At 36.4% G+C, this 17,465-nt stretch overlaps 1 long non-coding RNA gene across 1 annotated transcript; it reads left to right on the top strand.

Moving 5' to 3' along the window:
* Positions 1 to 426: 426 nt before the first annotated feature.
* On the top strand, positions 427 to 834 carry LOC141627216 (uncharacterized). Its single transcript, XR_012536777.1, has 3 exons — positions 427 to 480; positions 590 to 651; positions 732 to 834. It is a non-coding gene; the product is annotated as an uncharacterized LOC141627216 (long non-coding RNA).
* The last annotated feature ends 16,631 nt before the right edge of the window (positions 835 to 17,465 follow it).

The following is a 17,465-nucleotide window of genomic DNA, read 5'->3' as shown; positions in this document are numbered from 1 at the left end:
AGATTTTGCTGCTCTGGGGCTGACATTTGCTGTGATTGTTGGCCTCTGATGACAGTTGCTATTAAAGTTGTGGACACTGCTCTTAGAGGTAGTTAACTTATATTGTGTATAATTTCTGAACTGTCATCTTTCTGCTCATGTCCACTTTCTTAAAACCTAATACCTAGACTTTTGATTTTGCTAAGAACGAAGAAGGCCTTAAATTGTATGATTGTACTAAAATGAAATGTTACTATCGCTTTCGTATGCAGATGATTTCGGTTTCAATCACATTCTCTAGGTATTCAGTGGTCGACGTGGTGTACATTGCTGGGTTTGAGATGCAAAAGCAATAAGGTATAAAAACAAGTTGAAAATGATCTTGATCTTAGGTATTCCATGATATGCAGGAAACTACTTAAATCTCAGATGTCATACTTTCTTTGCAGGTTAATCAATGAACAAAGAGCTGCTATAACCGCGTATTTTCATGTGTATAAGGTGATTTATATCTTTCATCTTTCCAGACGGGCACCCATGGTTGCCCTGATTATTGGTTATACCAAGTAACTATGAAAGAGTTGCTTAGCCTGCTACGTTGTCTTGTCAGGGCAATGAGAACAGTCTGAAAAAGGTTTCTTTAGGTGGTCCTGCTCTTCATCCGTTTCTTGCGTGAGTGTGCCTGCTATTAATTTTTGTTTTTGGTTTCCTTAAATTGATCTGTATCACAAGTTAATATATAATTTTTACAGGAGATCGTACACTGAATATTTGAAAACTTTTTTTGAGGAGACGTTCCTGTGTAGCCAGAAGCTTCTATCATCGGAAGATATTTATGAGAAAGTGTTGGACCTGATGAGTGTATGTGATTCAAATTCGAACTCGCTTGTTTGTTGCATTCTTATCGTCACCAACACTGGTTTGTTGCATTTCAGCCTTGTAGTCTTTCATCTATATCGTGTATGATGTATTGCAGCAATTACTTCCGAGCTTCGAGGGAAATGGCAGGATAGTCGAAGATCTTCCATGGGTAAAAAAGATATCTTTGTATAGGTTAGTCGTCTAAGTAAATTTGACAGTAGATGAAATTTTTTTTGTAATTGACTTTTGATAACTGATTGATTGTATACAGATATTTTTTGTTGATTATGGAATCATTTTGCATTGTCATCATGTGTACGACTAGTATGGGCAACAGCGTAATATTTTTTTTTATAAAAAATAATAATTATAGACATCGGATTTTTGCAAAAAACTGATGTCCATTGATCAAATAGACATCGATTTTCCTAAAAATCCGATGTCCATTGATCAAATAGACATCGGTTTTCCTAAAAATTCGATGTCCATTGATCAAATAGACATAGATTTTCCTAAAAATCCGATGTGCAAATTTTAATGGACATCGGTTTAAAATCCGATGTCCATTAATCCACAATGGACATGACCAAACTCTACATCGGTTGTGTATCCGATGTCCATATAGCGAAAAGTCCGATGTCCATCACAAGTTTTGTAGTAGTGTAATTAATTTATTATGGAGATGGAAGACATCCAAACTCAAAGGTTAGTAGGCAGAGGAGAAAAATGATTGTACATCAGATGTACTACCTCATACTTAATGAGTTTTTGAGTTTTTGTGTATTTTTTTTTAGTTCTATAGAGTTTATAGATTACATTTTAGTTTTATGGCGTCAAAAATCAAATTTTCCTGAGTTTATATGTAATTTTTTTGAGTTATAATATAACTTTATGAGATTAATGTTTAAGTAAATGAACTCAAAACTTTATAATAAAACTCAAAAATTTTAAATTAAAACTTAAAAACTTTTTCTTAATAATGCTCAAAAACTATACCATCTGATATAGTACATTAAATGTATAATCCACTTATGCAGGCAGAGTGCACATACTACATTATACATTCCACGAGTTATAAAATTATTTCTAATATTAATTAATCAAGTCTATAGATAGATATTGATTACAGATGAAATTACCGGCAACACTACACTTGTCTTTCATGCAGCCTTTCCAATGTCCCTTTCTTTTCAAAATAAACTTAATTAAATTTACATTAATTTCCTATCTTTTAGACTACGTTTATAGGTAGGGCTAGTAAGAACCAGGTCTTAAATAAACAAAAAAATAAAAAAAATAAAAAAAAAAAGTAAACTAAAATAAAATTCAAGAACATGTATCCGTTCCAACCGTTCCCATTTGGACCTAGCAAACCACATACAGGAACACACTTTTGTGAAAGTTTTGTTTAATTTGATGTGTATTTGAGGTGTGGGCCCAAGAAATATAGTTCATTTTTTTAATGCACAAATACTCATTTAAGACAGAGGTATTCGTCTTAAGTTTAAGACAAGTCAAATAATGACTCATTTGTATAGATAAGACAAGCATATTCTTATTTCTTAGACATTTCATTTTTGTCTTATCCATACAAGTGAGTACAACTTGACCCATTTTAACTTTAAGACGGATATATCCGTCTTAAAAGAGACTTATCGTATTTCTTTTTTGTATTTTTTATCTAAAAAACTTAATTTATATTAAACGTAAATACATTTATAACTATTATCAAAATAAAATTAAGATGTAAGGATATAATAAAAATATACGAATTATGATGTTAAAAAAAGAGAAATTAGGTCTAACTAGGGCTTGATAAAATAACAAAATCAGGAACTAGGTCTAGTAAGTAGGTTAAGAAGTATATATTAGTATTTTAATGCAGGAATTAGGTCTAGGTAGGGCTGCAAGAACGACTGATGGTCTTAATGAAAATTTATCCACACTATATAGTGTGAACAAAGGAAAAAGTCATATTATTGTCCCACCTCAATGTGTTTTGTGCAATCATCCAATTGAAGATAGAGATCATTTCTTTTTCAAGTGTTCCTGATTACATCGGTCATCCAAGACATGAATATCATTAGCTTTAACAATTTTTTGGCAATATACGATAATATTGCAAGTCAGAGCTTTATAGAGAAACTTAATCATCTTAAAATTTTAATTCCAAAAGCCGATTTCATTAATATTGTTTTTATTTGGTGTAATGCATGGTTTCATAGAAATGAGATTATTTTTAATGATGTCCATTTTAATATTAGCAAAATTATCCTTTTATATAATAATAAAATCAAGACTTGGAATGAGACTAGACATAAGGACCTTAACAATCCTGATAAAAACGTGTCAGTTAGAAATACTACTAGTAAGGAAGAAATTTGGTGGGAGAAACCTAAAAATGGGTTTCTAAAGCTAAATTTTGACGGATCAAAAATAGATGGTAATAAAGCTGCTCTAGAATATTCTATAAGAGATCATAATGGTAAAGTCATTTTGCTAGGAGCAAAAAAGTGCGGATCTAATAGAATTCTGGTTGCTGAAACTCTCGCTTTAAAGGAAGGCGTTTTAGCAGCTAAATACTTAGGAATCTCGAAGTTAATTGTAGAAGGTGATAATTTATGTGTTATCAACTCAATCCGCGGTACTTGGCAAATTCCTTGGGAAATTTCTAGTATTATCAAGGATGTAAAATTAGATCTTCAGTTTTTTGATGAAGTGATAATTAAACATTGCTTTCGTGAAGCCAACAAAGTTGCCGACTTTATGGGTTCTATTGGACATTCATGTCCAACTCTTTCGAGATAGTTTGAAAGCCGGTGGCTTCAACTTACCTCTATCATTCGAAAGGATGAGATAGGTTGGCCCTACCTTAAAGGATCAATCTAGTTTTATTACCTAATCAGAAAAAAAGGAGTCAATAAGATTGAATTCGAATGAAAAAGGCAAAATTTAGCAAGTGATATAACGTTTTATAAAGTAAAACGATTTTACAAGTAATATACGGAGCATATATCATTTCCTTTAATGCCACACATAATTTGAGTGACATTAAAGGAAATAATAGTGACATTATCATTCCCATTGTTCACTATTCAGTTGCATGCTGCATTGATACTGTTACTGCTTTACTGGTTTTTTTCCTGTATTGTCTGATTAGCTACTGAAACAAATGCCTTGAGGAAACTACTCTTAAACAAATCACTCCCATTTTGGACTTTTTCCTGTCCCGGTCATATTGAGATTAAGACTGTAGTACTTGTTAGTATTTTATACGATTTTATATTAACTTATTCAGTTTTATTAAAAACGGAGAATAAATTGGCCTGGGTTGTTGCATGATATGCATCGGTCTCATAATAAATTTATAATAATTTGACTGATTACATATAACATAGCGATATATTAAGAGATATTATGTGATTTCCATATTATACGCATATATCTCATATTAGGCTGTATACATTGTACTTAGATGTTTGTATGATATTGTAATTATTTAGTTGCCTTGGTTTAGGGGATTTGTTAGGAGGTAGTTCCTATTTTAGTGGTATGCCTCTAGTATATATGCTATGTATTCATTAATCAATAACAAACTTTTCTCTACATCTCGTTTTCTTTCTATATGGCATCAGAGAAGGTTCTTTGATCCTGACACAAAAAAAATACAATACACTTTTTTTTTCAAATCAAACCACATCCATGACGACACCCAAGACAAAGGTCGAGCAAATATTACCATCTTCTTCGTTATATCTCCACCCAAATGAAAATCCGTGTTTATCATTAACTCCCAAGAAATTTAGTGGAGAAAATTATGATTTATGGGCAGATGCAGTGAAGACCGCTCTCGACGCGAAAAACAAATTAGCTTTCGTTGAAGGCACCATCAAGAAACCTGTCACGATCGAAGGGCAGGAAAAGCCCCTCGAAGCAGTAGCATGGCGACAGTGCAATGTTATGCTTAAGGCGTGGATAAGGTGCTCAATTGAAGAATAATTGCACGCTAGTATCAGTTTTTCGGGTACCATAGTGGAGTTTTGACAATAATTATAGGAGCGATATGCCGCTGGAAACGCTCCAAGAGTACATCAATTAAAGGCGGAATTAAACGAGTGTAAACAGAAGAAAGACCAATTTGTGGTCCAATATTACACCAATCTGAAAATGATATGGGACGAGTTGATGAGTTACAGTAAGGTTCCCCAATGCACTTGCGGAGCGGCTACTACACTTCTCAAGGAGTGTGAAGAGGAGAAGGTGCACCAGTTTCTCATGGGACTCGATACCAATCTCTATGGTCATATTCGGTCCAACTTGTTGATGGATGACGAAATCACTTCTTTAAGTAGGGCTTACGCTCTTGTATTAAGAGAAGAAAGACATAAAGCAGTGACCAAGGTGAAAGAAGAAGTGCTCGAAGCAACCTTGGCTAAGGCGACTAAAATCACAGAAGGAGCAGGTCGTGGTCGAGGTAATGGCAGCACATCAGAAAAGGATGAACAAGATATTTTCTGCCGTGGGCATTGTGGGAAGCCTTGGCATACTGAAGATCATTATTGGGATAAACCAGAAAATCAAGGAAGAGGGAGAGGCCGAGGCTGACGTGGCAGAGGTCGTGGTGGTCGTGGAAGCTACCACGGGGTAAATGCAGCAGGTGTTGTCGATACGCACAGGAATGGGAATGCACAGAATCTGACCTCGGAGGAATTGACTAAACTTCGTACTCTCTTGTCAAACGAACGTAGCGATAAGAATGCAGGTATGGTCAATAAAAATTGTGACAGTTGGCTCCTCGACAGTGGTGCTTCGCATCACATGACGGGTCGACGACATTTGCTCGAAAATATTCATAGCTGTAAGCCGTCAACAGTAGGCCTCCCCAATGGTTCTCAAATCATTGCTCATGAGCATGGGAAAGTCGTTTTGGCTAATAATTTTGTTCTTAAAGATGTTCTTTATGTCCCGTCTTTAACTTGCGATTTAATCTCCGTTCAACAACTTGCTAAAGAAAACAATTGCGTAGTGACCTTTTATACTAACCATTGTGTGATACAGGACCTGTCTACGAGGATGAAGATTGGATGGGGTGAGCATGAAGAAGGGGTCTATTATTTCAAGGCAAGTCATGACACAATGGTAGCACGGGTTGATACTAGTGGGGATGCGCGACTTTGGCACAAGAGACTCAGCCATCATTCGAGTAATATCTTACCTCTTTTTTCTAGTTTAATTGGTTTTAATTTAAGTTGGAATTCAAAAGATATTTGCGATTCGTGTTGTCGAGCTAAACAAACGCGGTCCATTTTTAAGTTGAATAATAAACGCAGTAGTGTTTTATTTGGTCTTATCCATTGTGATATATGGGGTGCGTATCATGCTAAAAGTTTGAGTGGATCCAAGTGTTTTCTCACCATTGTAGACGATAAAAGTCAGGCTGTTTGGGTCTATCTTATGAAAGACAAAGGTGAGGTAAATCAATTGATGATCAATTTTTGCAATATGGTAAAAAGTCAATTTGAAAAACAAGTTAAAGTGGTTCAAAGCGATAATGGGATGGAGTTTCTCTCCGGAACATTAAAAGAATATTATAGCAAGCATGGAATTGTTTTTCAAACTATTAATTTTGATACACCACAGCAGAATGGGCGAGTGGAACGGAAACATAGACATATCTTAGAGAAAGCTCGGGCTTTGCGATTTCAAGGTAACCTACCTAACGAGTTTTGGGGGGAGTGTGTTGTTACCGCTGCATACTTAATAAATAGAACTCCAACCCACGTTTTAAACGGCCAAACACCTTATGAAATTTTACATGGCCACAAACCAAATCTTGATAATGTACGAGTTTTCGGGAGTCTTGTTATGTCCACACTAAAGAGAGACCAAAGGATAAGTTCAAAGAACGAGGGACACGATGTATTTTTGTTGGGTATCCGTCGAGTAAGAAAGGATGGAGAGTGTATGACCTTAAACGTCGTCGTATTTTTGAGAGTCGAGATGTAATGTTTCATGAACATGTCTTCCCTTTTAATGATATTAATACCATGGATGGAAGTGTGGGTCATGACGAAGAATTGACTCAATCAGTAGGAGATTCTCAAAGGGTCACTTTAGAGGAATTTTTGGAGGATAACACAGAAATACAAGTAGTAGTAGTAATGCCACACGAGGATGCTGAGCAAAACGAAAATGCTGTAGAAAACGAAGTGGTCCAAGAAGCACAAAACCAGGAAGGTGAAGATAATGGTGAGCCAATGGGACGTGGTGCACGGGAGAAAATCGAACCATACTGGAAGAAAGACTACCTTTGCAAATCGACTCGGATCATAAACCCCGCAATTCATGCTCCTTCGGCGCAATCAAAATCCGGAAAGAAAGGTACTCGTTATCCTTTGGTTAATTATGTGACTACGAATTGTTTTTCTAATGAGCACAGGTGTTATTTAAGTAAAATTGATGAAATCGTCGAGCCTCAGCATTATGCCGAGGCAGCAGCAATTCCAGAATGGAGAGAGGCGATCCTACAAGAGTATAAAGCTCTAGAAAAAAATGGGACGTGGACAATTGTTGAGTTGCCAAAAGATAAACGACCATTGGTTGTCGATGGGTTTATAAAGTTAAGTATAAAGCGGATGGAATCATTGAGAGATATAAGGCTAGGCTTGTTGCACAAGGATACACTCAAGTCGAAGGGGTTGACTACCATGAAACGTTCGCTCTAGTTGCAAAAATGACGAGTGTCCGATGTTTATTAGCAGTTGCCGTTATGAAGGGATGGTCCATTGCTCAATTGGATGTAAACAATGCCTTTCTCCATGGGGAATTGAATGAAGAAGTATACATGAGGATGCCACCTAGTTTCGACAAAGAAGGCACTAATAAAGTTTGAAAGCTCAACAAATCATTGTACGGTCTCAAGCAGGCGTCGAGAAACTGGTTCGAAAAGTTGACAACATCCTTAACGAGGTATGGTTTCGAACAGTCCATGGCAGATTATTCCGTCTTTACTTACAACAAATATGGTATTTTTCTCGGAATTCTCGTTTATGTGGATGACATGATAGTTGTGAGTGATGATGAAGGAGCTAGTACTCGGCTAAAACAGTTTTGGACCGTAGTTTTGGCATTAAGGATCTTGGTAGGCTCAAGTATTTCCTAGGGATCGAAGTAGCAAAAGGTTGTAAGGGATTGTTCCTTAGCCAACGTAAATATGCTATCGACATTGTAAAGGAAGCAGGTTTGGAAGGTGCAAAACCGGTTGATACCCCCATTCAACGCAATCATAATTTATCACTAGCCAAAGGGCGTCTTTTGAACGATCCAATGAAGTATAGACGATTGGTTGGGAAGGTTGTTTACTTGACAATTACGAGGCCAGACTTGATTTATGTGGTCCATATTCTTTCTCAATTTGTTCATGCTCCACGAGAAGAGCATTTAGATGCTGTAATGAGAGTCGTGCGTTATATCAAGGGAACTCCTAATAAAGGAATTGCTCTCAAGCGAGAGGGTGACTTCCGTGTTAGAGGTTTTTCATACTCGGATTTTGCAACGTGCCCCTTAACACGACGGTCCATCACTGGTTATTATGTTGCTTTCGGTAGTTCACCCATCTCGTGGAAGGCAAAGAAACAAACAACAGTGGCGAAGTCATCGGCAGAAGCCGAATATAGGGCGTTGGCAGCTCTTACTAGTGAAGTTATTTGGGTAAAATCATTTCTCAAGTCTTTGGGCATTGAGCATAATCAACCTATGGTTCTTTTTTGTGACAATAAAGCAGCCTTACATATAGCAAAAAATCCGGTTTTTCATGATCGAACTAAACACATTGAGATAGATTGTCATTTCATTCGACATCATCTCGTTCAAGGCACGATCACAACGTCTCACATACGGAGTAAGGAACATATCGCCGATCTTTTCACCAAAGCCTTGGCCGGGGATGCTTTTCGATATCTCCAATCCAAGTTGGGAGTTGTCCAACCCTCAACTCCAACTTGAGGGGGAGTATTAAGAGATATTATGTGATTTCCATATTATACGCATATATCTCATATTAGGCTGTATACATTGTACTTAGATGTTTGTATGATATTGTAATTATTTAGTTGCTTTGGTTTAGGGGATTTGTTAGGAGGTACCCCTCTATTTTTTTATATATGACTTTCTCACATTTCGAGACACTCCCTTCTCTCTTCAATATCTCTTAAAATATAAGACTAAATATTATGATATGTATACTCATATGAAAGAGTTTTTCGTAAGGAATTTAATGATACCATTTTTATATTTTTTGAACAAATATATTTTTGAAAATATTAAAGTCAAAGGCTTACCTCATAAATACAAAACGTCATATATAAAAAAGTGGAGGGAGTAGTTCCTATTTTAGTGCTATACATTTAGGGGGCGTTTGGTACGGGAAATGGTAAGAGAATGAAATCAAGAAAGGGTAAGAGATGGAAATGAATGGGATCACCCATATTATACTTGGGTGTTTGGTTGACAATTAGAGGAAAAGGGAATTAAAAGCGTGGACAGGCGGCATCGCTGGTGGTGGTTGTGTCGGCGTCTATGGTGGTGGTTGTGTCGGTGTGGTGGGTGTAGGGTGTAGGTGGCAGTGGTCGACGGTGTGAGAGGGTGTGGTAGGTGTTGGTGGGAGTGGTGGAAATAGGGAGTAGGAGGAAGAAGGGATTATGGGGTTATGGGCTTACCCAAGGAGGGGAGGGGTAAAGATGAGAATGGTTTTGGGGGTAAGGGGGGGTATGGGTTACCCTTTCTTTGTGTCAAACAAACAACAACAAAAGGAATCAACCATTTTTATTCTCTTTCCCTTTCCTTATTCTCCCCAACCAAACGCCCCTTTAGTATATATGCGATGTATCACAGAAGCTCTCATCATTAATCAATAACAAACTTTTCTCTACATCTCGTTTTCTTTCTACACAATATCATCCATGTTCACCATGAACAAATTAAAAATCAATTAAAAATCAATGCATAAACATGTTCGGACTCAGGTACAACTAACTTGTCCGAACATGGGTAAGCCTTGCTAATGCTACATAATACCGAGCATGCATTGGTGCATAAGTTATGACTTACGAGTGCTTAGATCATAAATAGCACTCTAAATGACTTTACTTGCCGTAATCAATTAATGTATTATACAACTGGTTGTATATACAACTTATTCAATGTAGTTGAGCTTTGTTATAAAGTTATTGAACTCTACTAACAAAATTATCGAGCTATGATACAAAGTTATTGAGCTTAACAGAATAATTTTTAAGCTCAATAACTTTGTAAAATAGCTTAATAACTTGTAAAATAGCTTAATAACTATGTGTAAGAGCTCAATAACTTTGAGGCGGATGTACAATGCTACTATACAACTGATTGTAGGATAATATTTGTGTAATAATAATACTCTAACTGAAATGTATATTCATTTTTGTTATGGATAAAAATTACTCCCTCCAATCCAATCCAGACTACCCGCTTGCTTTTGGGTGGTCTTCGAGGCGACACTTTGACCGCGTTTTTCTTCATTTGTATATAATTTTTTTTTTTTGCAAAAAATATAATTTATGAAAGATATTTTCATAATACAACTAAATATGTAAATTTTATCGTTCAAAGTTTTATATTTTTCTATGGATTAACGGTCAAATTTTTCAAAGTTTGACCTCCAAAAAGCAAGTGGATAGTTTGGATTGGATTGGTGGGAGTATGTTTTTATCTCTAGATGACGTGACAAGCATTTATTGGGAGATAGGAAAGCAAGAGGATTGATGACATAGAGGCATGGGGTTCGTTGGATTAAAGCACATAATAAACACACATTTGATAAATATTTTACGCATAAAAGGTGAGAAGAAGAAGTCAACAACTACCTCCTATTTTTGTGCAACAGAAGCAAAAAGTCAGGAGCAGAATCTGGAAAAGGTTGAGGACCAAAACTCTAGCAAACAACCATTATTAAAGGAGAGCAAATGCAATCAGAAAGGCATCTCATTCGACATCAACTCAACTACTACAACACTCTCAATCTATCGATAAACAATACATTAGCAAAATCTCTCTCGTATTTCCTCACTTTAGTATTTCCGTCTCGATTATAGTGCCAAGTTGGTGGGATTCCGACTCCCTCTCACGGTTGTTCCCACATCGGGTTTTTTGCGTCACCAAATTCCTCGTGTCATTCTCTTATTTCGTTGCATTTTCATTCATTCGAACATTCGTATTTATTTCATCCGCAGGCCATAGAACGATCGCTTTAACTCACAAATTCAATTAATAACTCGGTAGATTTTTACCAAAACAACTTTTTTATTGTAAAATAGTGCCAAACGATCTATAGAACTCGGTATATGCTAAGTAGTACTATGTAGTAATTATCACATCGATAGTGAACCACACAATGGTATATGGGATTCCGTAAGACAAACACAAAATTAAAACAAAATAAATTAGAGAAGCTGCCAAGTTTGGAGACATAATAAATAAGTTGGAAGAGTTGATAAGCAGAACTCAAGTGAGATTCAGAGAAGGTAATCATGTTTGACAGAATAATAAACTTAGATTCTTATTAATATCAAGAATTAAGATTATTGATTATTACTAATTTTGAAGTCTGCCGACCATTTTGTACCTCTAAGAGCAAGTCTAATAGTAAGCTATGACTTTCTAGCTTGCCAATTCCACATCATATTCAAAGCTACAACCATTTTAAGATACTAAATCATTCTAATAGTAAACTATAACTTTCTGGCTTTGCTTTTGGTGAATAAAACAAAAATCAATGTATCAATATAAAAGAGGTTTTTTTCAGGCATTGTGAGAGTCTCCAACAAATCTAAAACACTTAATTTAAAAAATAATTAAAAAAAAAAGAGATAATCCCAGAATTCTACCCATTAACAATGTTGCGTTGGCTTGGAATAATCTAGAGTCATTATTAGTTTTACCTTGCTTAGAATTCTTATAAAGGTATACTATCAATAATGAATCTATCTATATTAAAACTATAAAAGAATAACCGCTGACATCATCCTATGACACATGTCACTCTCACGTTGATTTTTTTCCCGCTCACTCCACACAACCCTAAAATTTTTTTCTCTACCGACTAATATGCCGTCATCACTCTACAAACCCTAAAACATACTCCCTCCAAGTTCCTATTATCTTCCCCTTTCAATAAAATACTCCTCACAAATATTAGAAAAATGGGAAGATATAAAAAAATTGGAGGGAGTATTTTCTATACTAAACATTCCTCTTAACCCTAATTGAGATATGACGCTTAAGGTTTTCCTTTTCTTATTGTTATCCTGCTATCATCGCTCCCTCTTCTCCATCACACATTATGCAATTGTTTCTATCCTCTTCGTATTCTTCCCCCCATCTCCCTATCATCTGGTTCCTTCAGATTTTACTACTTCGTATGATTTATTGGTTGAGGAAGCAATTAGCAACGACTTTACCAGCTTGCTATAAATTACAAGCTACTATTAAAGAGGTGAATAGTATCTGTAATCTTTTATAAATAATACTCCATAGTTGATGCAATTTCAGAATGACGATGTTATCTGAGGTAATTTCTCCAAACTATCTTCGATTTATTTCACACAAGATTTATAGACTGGCGTCTAGATGGGTCTTTTTTCGTCGCAACGGCATGGCGTGTCACAACACATCTTTCTCACCCTCCGTCTCAGAACTATTCTCACAAAATTTTGATTTCTCTACTCAAATTTTAGAATTTTTCTGTCCCTTTGTTGGTAATCTTTTCTAGCCTCTATGTCTGCTCAATTAGTTTCATCTTTGGTCGAAGTTCTTATCACAATTTTCATATGTGGATATTTAAGAATGAATTGTAACTCTCAAGTGGCAAATTTTTATGCTTAATTTGATTATCATATTGCATTATAACTTTGAATTATTATCGTCTTTTGGTTTATGGATTTAGGTGTTATATTGGAATCGGTCACCTCCAAAGTGTATCGTTCAATTCTTCCGCATGGTTATCGTCCATGAACTTACACATTTTGATGTACATTGTTATTATTTTAGTTCCATTTATTTATCGATCACAGGGAAGCTAAGTATTTCATCTCAGTTTTTACGTTCCCATGGCTGCTACTGAGATTACACAAACATTAGCAGGTAATTCATCTTTTGTTTTGTTTCTTTTTAAATCACACATTACATTTATAGTTTTATGCTTCTTGCTTTAGTCAGAGCCTTAACGTCATCTAATTGTTAGGCATGATAACAACAGGGTCTTCCTACGGGGTTCTAAATATAGTTTTCAAACTTTAATATCATTTGTTTGCCTTTTTTTATTCTTTAAGACAAACAAATGATCGGGATGGGAGAACTAATTTTCTTAGTTTCTTTTTTATGTTATAGTTCCCAAAATTCATTGCTTATTATAATCAAAAGATGATTGTTGATATGAACTCAAAGTAGTATTTCAGGTACATACAAATGTTAAGGGAGAAAAGCTATCAATGATTGATTGGCAAGTAATCTTTTATGCTATATAATATATATACATTTAATTCACATTAGTTAGTCTAATATTTCTTATGTATTGTGATTGTTTGATATGATCAGTTATCTCCCCATGCCCTTAGTGTATTGATTATTTGTGATTAAAACCAAATCAGTTACGAGTAATAAGCAAACCATGTCATTAGCAAATAAGCAAGCCGCCACAAGGATGGGGAACCTGTCAAACTCGACTACAAGAGTTGGGTTTAGAGTTCAATATAGAGAATTGCCTGGATGTAAATGTAACATTATATCGATCATGACCAACTGATCAACTACCGTGCACAGTGGAGATAGGAGTTTGTCGCGCTTAAATCATAGAAGATGTGGGTGATAATTTACAAGAATATGTTCCTCCAGATGTATGACAAGCTGCAAGAGCTACAAGTACAAGAACGTTTATTTAGCCCAGGCCTCTTAGTTTTCATCTTTCATTGTACTTTAGTTTGGTGAAGTATATGTTGGAAATAGGGGCTTATAAAGATTAAAGTGCTGTTAGTGGAAGCTTAAAGGGCTGTTAATGGAGCTTAAAGTGCTGTTAATGGAGGTTAAAGTGCTGTTAATGCTTCTGCCACTGAAGTGCTGTTAGTGGGAAGTGCTGTTAATACTTCTGCCACTAAAGTGCTGTTAGTAGGAAGTGCTGTTAATGCTCCTGCCACTGAAGTGCTGTTAATGCTCCTGCCACTGAAAGTGCTGTTAATGCTCCTGCCACTGAAGTGCTGTTAGTGGGAAGTGCTGTTAATGCTTCTGCCACTGAAGTGCTGAGTGGGAAGTGCTGTTAATGCTTCTGCCACTGAAGTGCTGAGTGGGAAGTGCTGTTAATAGAAAAGTGCTGTTAATGCTCCACTAAAGTGCTGCTAATGACTGCTTCTTTTTACTACATAAACACTCCCTTCACTTCAGAAAAATATAACAACACATCTCTTCTTCTCTTCTCTTCTCCTCTATAATTTCTGGGTGAAGCAAATTCTGTCGTTCCAAGTCTCACAGTTCCGAGTGGGCGGCGAGTGGAGGCGTAGTGTTATCCTTGGGAACTACCGGCACTAGATGATCACCACCACGGTCGCATCGAATATAGTTTTCAAGGCAGTGGCTTCCATACCACGTCACTACTAATCGGGTTATATCTCTTCTGGTTTTCTTGCTTTTCATTGTTACTGCAACGTTTTACTCCAACAATTTGAAAACTATATATATATGTTGTTGTTAATTGCTGTAACAATGTCGTCTGTTTTGGCATGGTAGGTTAGGTCATGTGAATGTGGATTATATTAAAAAAACTTAGAACTATGAGTTTAATTCCGAGTTTGACGAATCAAGAATTCTCTAAATGTGCTAGCTGTGTTGAGGCTAAGTTTACAAGAAGCCTAGTAAACCTGTGACTACTAGGATCACGAGTCTTCTTGAGTTAATCCACACCGACCTGGCTGACTTTAAAAATGTCGCAAGTAGAGGTGGCAAGAATTATTATATTACGTTTATAGATGATTGTTCTAGATACACCCGTGTCTATTTGCTTAAGACTAATGATGAAGCTGAACAATATTTTATAAACTTTAAGAATGAAGTTGAGAATCAACTAGACAGAAAAAATTAAAAGGGTAAGGTCTGATAGAGGTGGTGAGTATAAATCCGATTATCTAGGCGACTTTTTGTCGCTAACGGTTTAATACATGAGACTAGTCCACCTTATTTACCCCAATCCAATGGTGTAGCTGAACGAAAAAATAGAACCTTAAAAGAAATGATGAAGGCTATACTTATGACCGTTCAGTTTCTCAAGTTTAGTCAAGTCAGGAATGGTTTTCGCTAAAACAGACGACATTGTTACAGACAGATTCCATTATGTCAAATCAAACTTGGAAGTTGACTGACTTACCTAAAGGTAGTAAACCCATTACAAGTAAATGGATCTTTAAAAAGAAAATGAGACCTGACGGTACAATAGAGAGGTTCAAAGCTAGACTTGTAGTTAGAGGCTTTACACAAAAGAAGGGTATTGATTATTTTGATACTTACTCTCCTGTGACCAAAATCTCGACTATTAGGACTCTTGTCGCCTTAGCTGCTATTCATAACCTTATTATACATCAAATGGATGTTAAAACTGCTTTTTTGAATGGTGAACTAAGGGAAGAGATCTACATGTCTCAACCTGAAGGGTTTGTGATTGAGGGTCAAGAGAGTAAAGTGTGTAAACTGAACAAGTCTCTTTATGGACTGAAACAAGCACCTAAACAGTGGTATGAGAAATTTAACAACACTTTGATAAGTAATGGCTATGTGGTTAACCATTCTGATTCATGTGTTTATTCAAAGATAATAGAATCTGATTGTGTGCTTATATGCCTTTATGTTGATGACATGTTAATACTTGGTAATAATTTAGAGGTGATAATTAGAACCAAAGTTTTTTTGTCATCACAATTTGAGATGAAGGACTTAGGAGAAGCTGATGTTATCCTAGGAGTTAAGGTCATCCGAAACTCCAATGGAATCTGTCTAAGTCAATCTCATTATGTTGAAAAAGTGTTGAAAAAGTTTAACTGCTTTGATGATGTGCTGCCCGTAACACCCTATGATTCTAGTGCAAAGCATTGTGTAAAAACTTGGGCAAGAGTGTTTCCCAAGAAGAGTATGCTAAAATCCTAGGTAGTGTGATGTTTTTGATGAACTGTACTCGACCAGATATTGCTTATGCGAGTTAGTAGATCGAGTCGTTATACACATAACCCTAGCAATGAACACTGGAATGCTCTTCGTCGTTTACTAAAATACAGAAGGGAACAATTGACTTATGTTTGCATTATAGTAAATTTCTGCTGTTTGTGTTAGAGGGATATTGTGATGCTAAGCGGGTTGCGAGTAACGATGAGATCTGTTCTACTAGTGGTCATGTCTTTACCATGGGTGGAGGTGCTATATCGTGGAAGTCTTCTAAATAGACTTGTATTGCACGCTCTACCATGGAATCTGAGTTCATAGCTCTTGAGTTGGCGGGGCAAGAGGTGAATGGTTGAAAAACCTTTTAGCCGATATACCAAGATGGGGCGGACGGCTAACACCGGTCTCCCGCCTTTGTGACTCATGACAAAGAATTGGTGTTGCAAAGAATAGTGTCTACAATTCGAAAAAGAGACATATTCGAATAAGACACGCTGCAGTTAAACAACTCCAAAACAATGGAGTGATTGCTTTGGACTATGTGAAGTCCGAAAACAATCTTGCTGATCCCTTTACTAAAGGGCTGGCTAGGAGACTAGTCGTTGATACGTCGAGGGGAATGGGGCTTAAGTCCTTAGGTCAAGAGTGAGACTTGACTAGGTCTAAAGCTTCTATTCCTATGACGTTGTATGATTCATAGCCTTAATGGTGGTGCTTTTGAGACGCACTTGATGAATCATACACCAGGTTGGACTTAGATCCTTAATGACTCATGTGAGAAGTGCTATTGAGAAGCACTTGAGTCACCTACGTAGGTGTAACGATCATTAGACTATGAGAAGTCTTACGAACACATCTATCTCGACATCGAGGTAAACGCATAACTCTAAAAGAGCGCGTTGCACTTTCGCGGAACGATCTTAATCTGAAGGTATGATATGTGTTGTGGGGGGTATCGACCGAAGCTCAGCTAGGAATTCAAATCGCAAGATATTCTCTCGCTGTAAGTAAGTTGTTTCCTCATTTCACTAAAGTGTCAATTCAAATCGAAAGATATTGATACCTAAGTATCCAATCCTTCCTTTACCCAGAAATTCTTCTTTCTCTTTATGTGGCACCCCTAGTGGGGGATTGTTGGAAATAGGGGCTTATAAAGATTAAAGTGCTGTTAGTGGAAGCTTAAAGGGCTGTTAATGGAGCTTAAAGTGCTGTTAATGGAGGTTAAAGTGCTGTTAATGCTTCTGCCACTGAAGTGCTGTTAGTGGGAAGTGCTGTTAATACTTCTGCCACTAAAGTGCTGTTAGTAGGAAGTGCTGTTAATGCTCCTGCCACTGAAGTGCTGTTAATGCTCCTGCCACTGAAAGTGCTGTTAATGCTCCTGCCACTGAAGTGCTGTT

The sequence above is a fragment of the Silene latifolia genome, chromosome Y (assembly GCF_048544455.1).
Source record: "Silene latifolia isolate original U9 population chromosome Y, ASM4854445v1, whole genome shotgun sequence".
Taxonomy (NCBI): Eukaryota; Viridiplantae; Streptophyta; class Magnoliopsida; order Caryophyllales; family Caryophyllaceae; genus Silene; species Silene latifolia.
The sequence above is the reverse complement of the archived record's forward strand: the minus strand, read 5'-3'. Positions and strand labels throughout refer to the sequence as shown.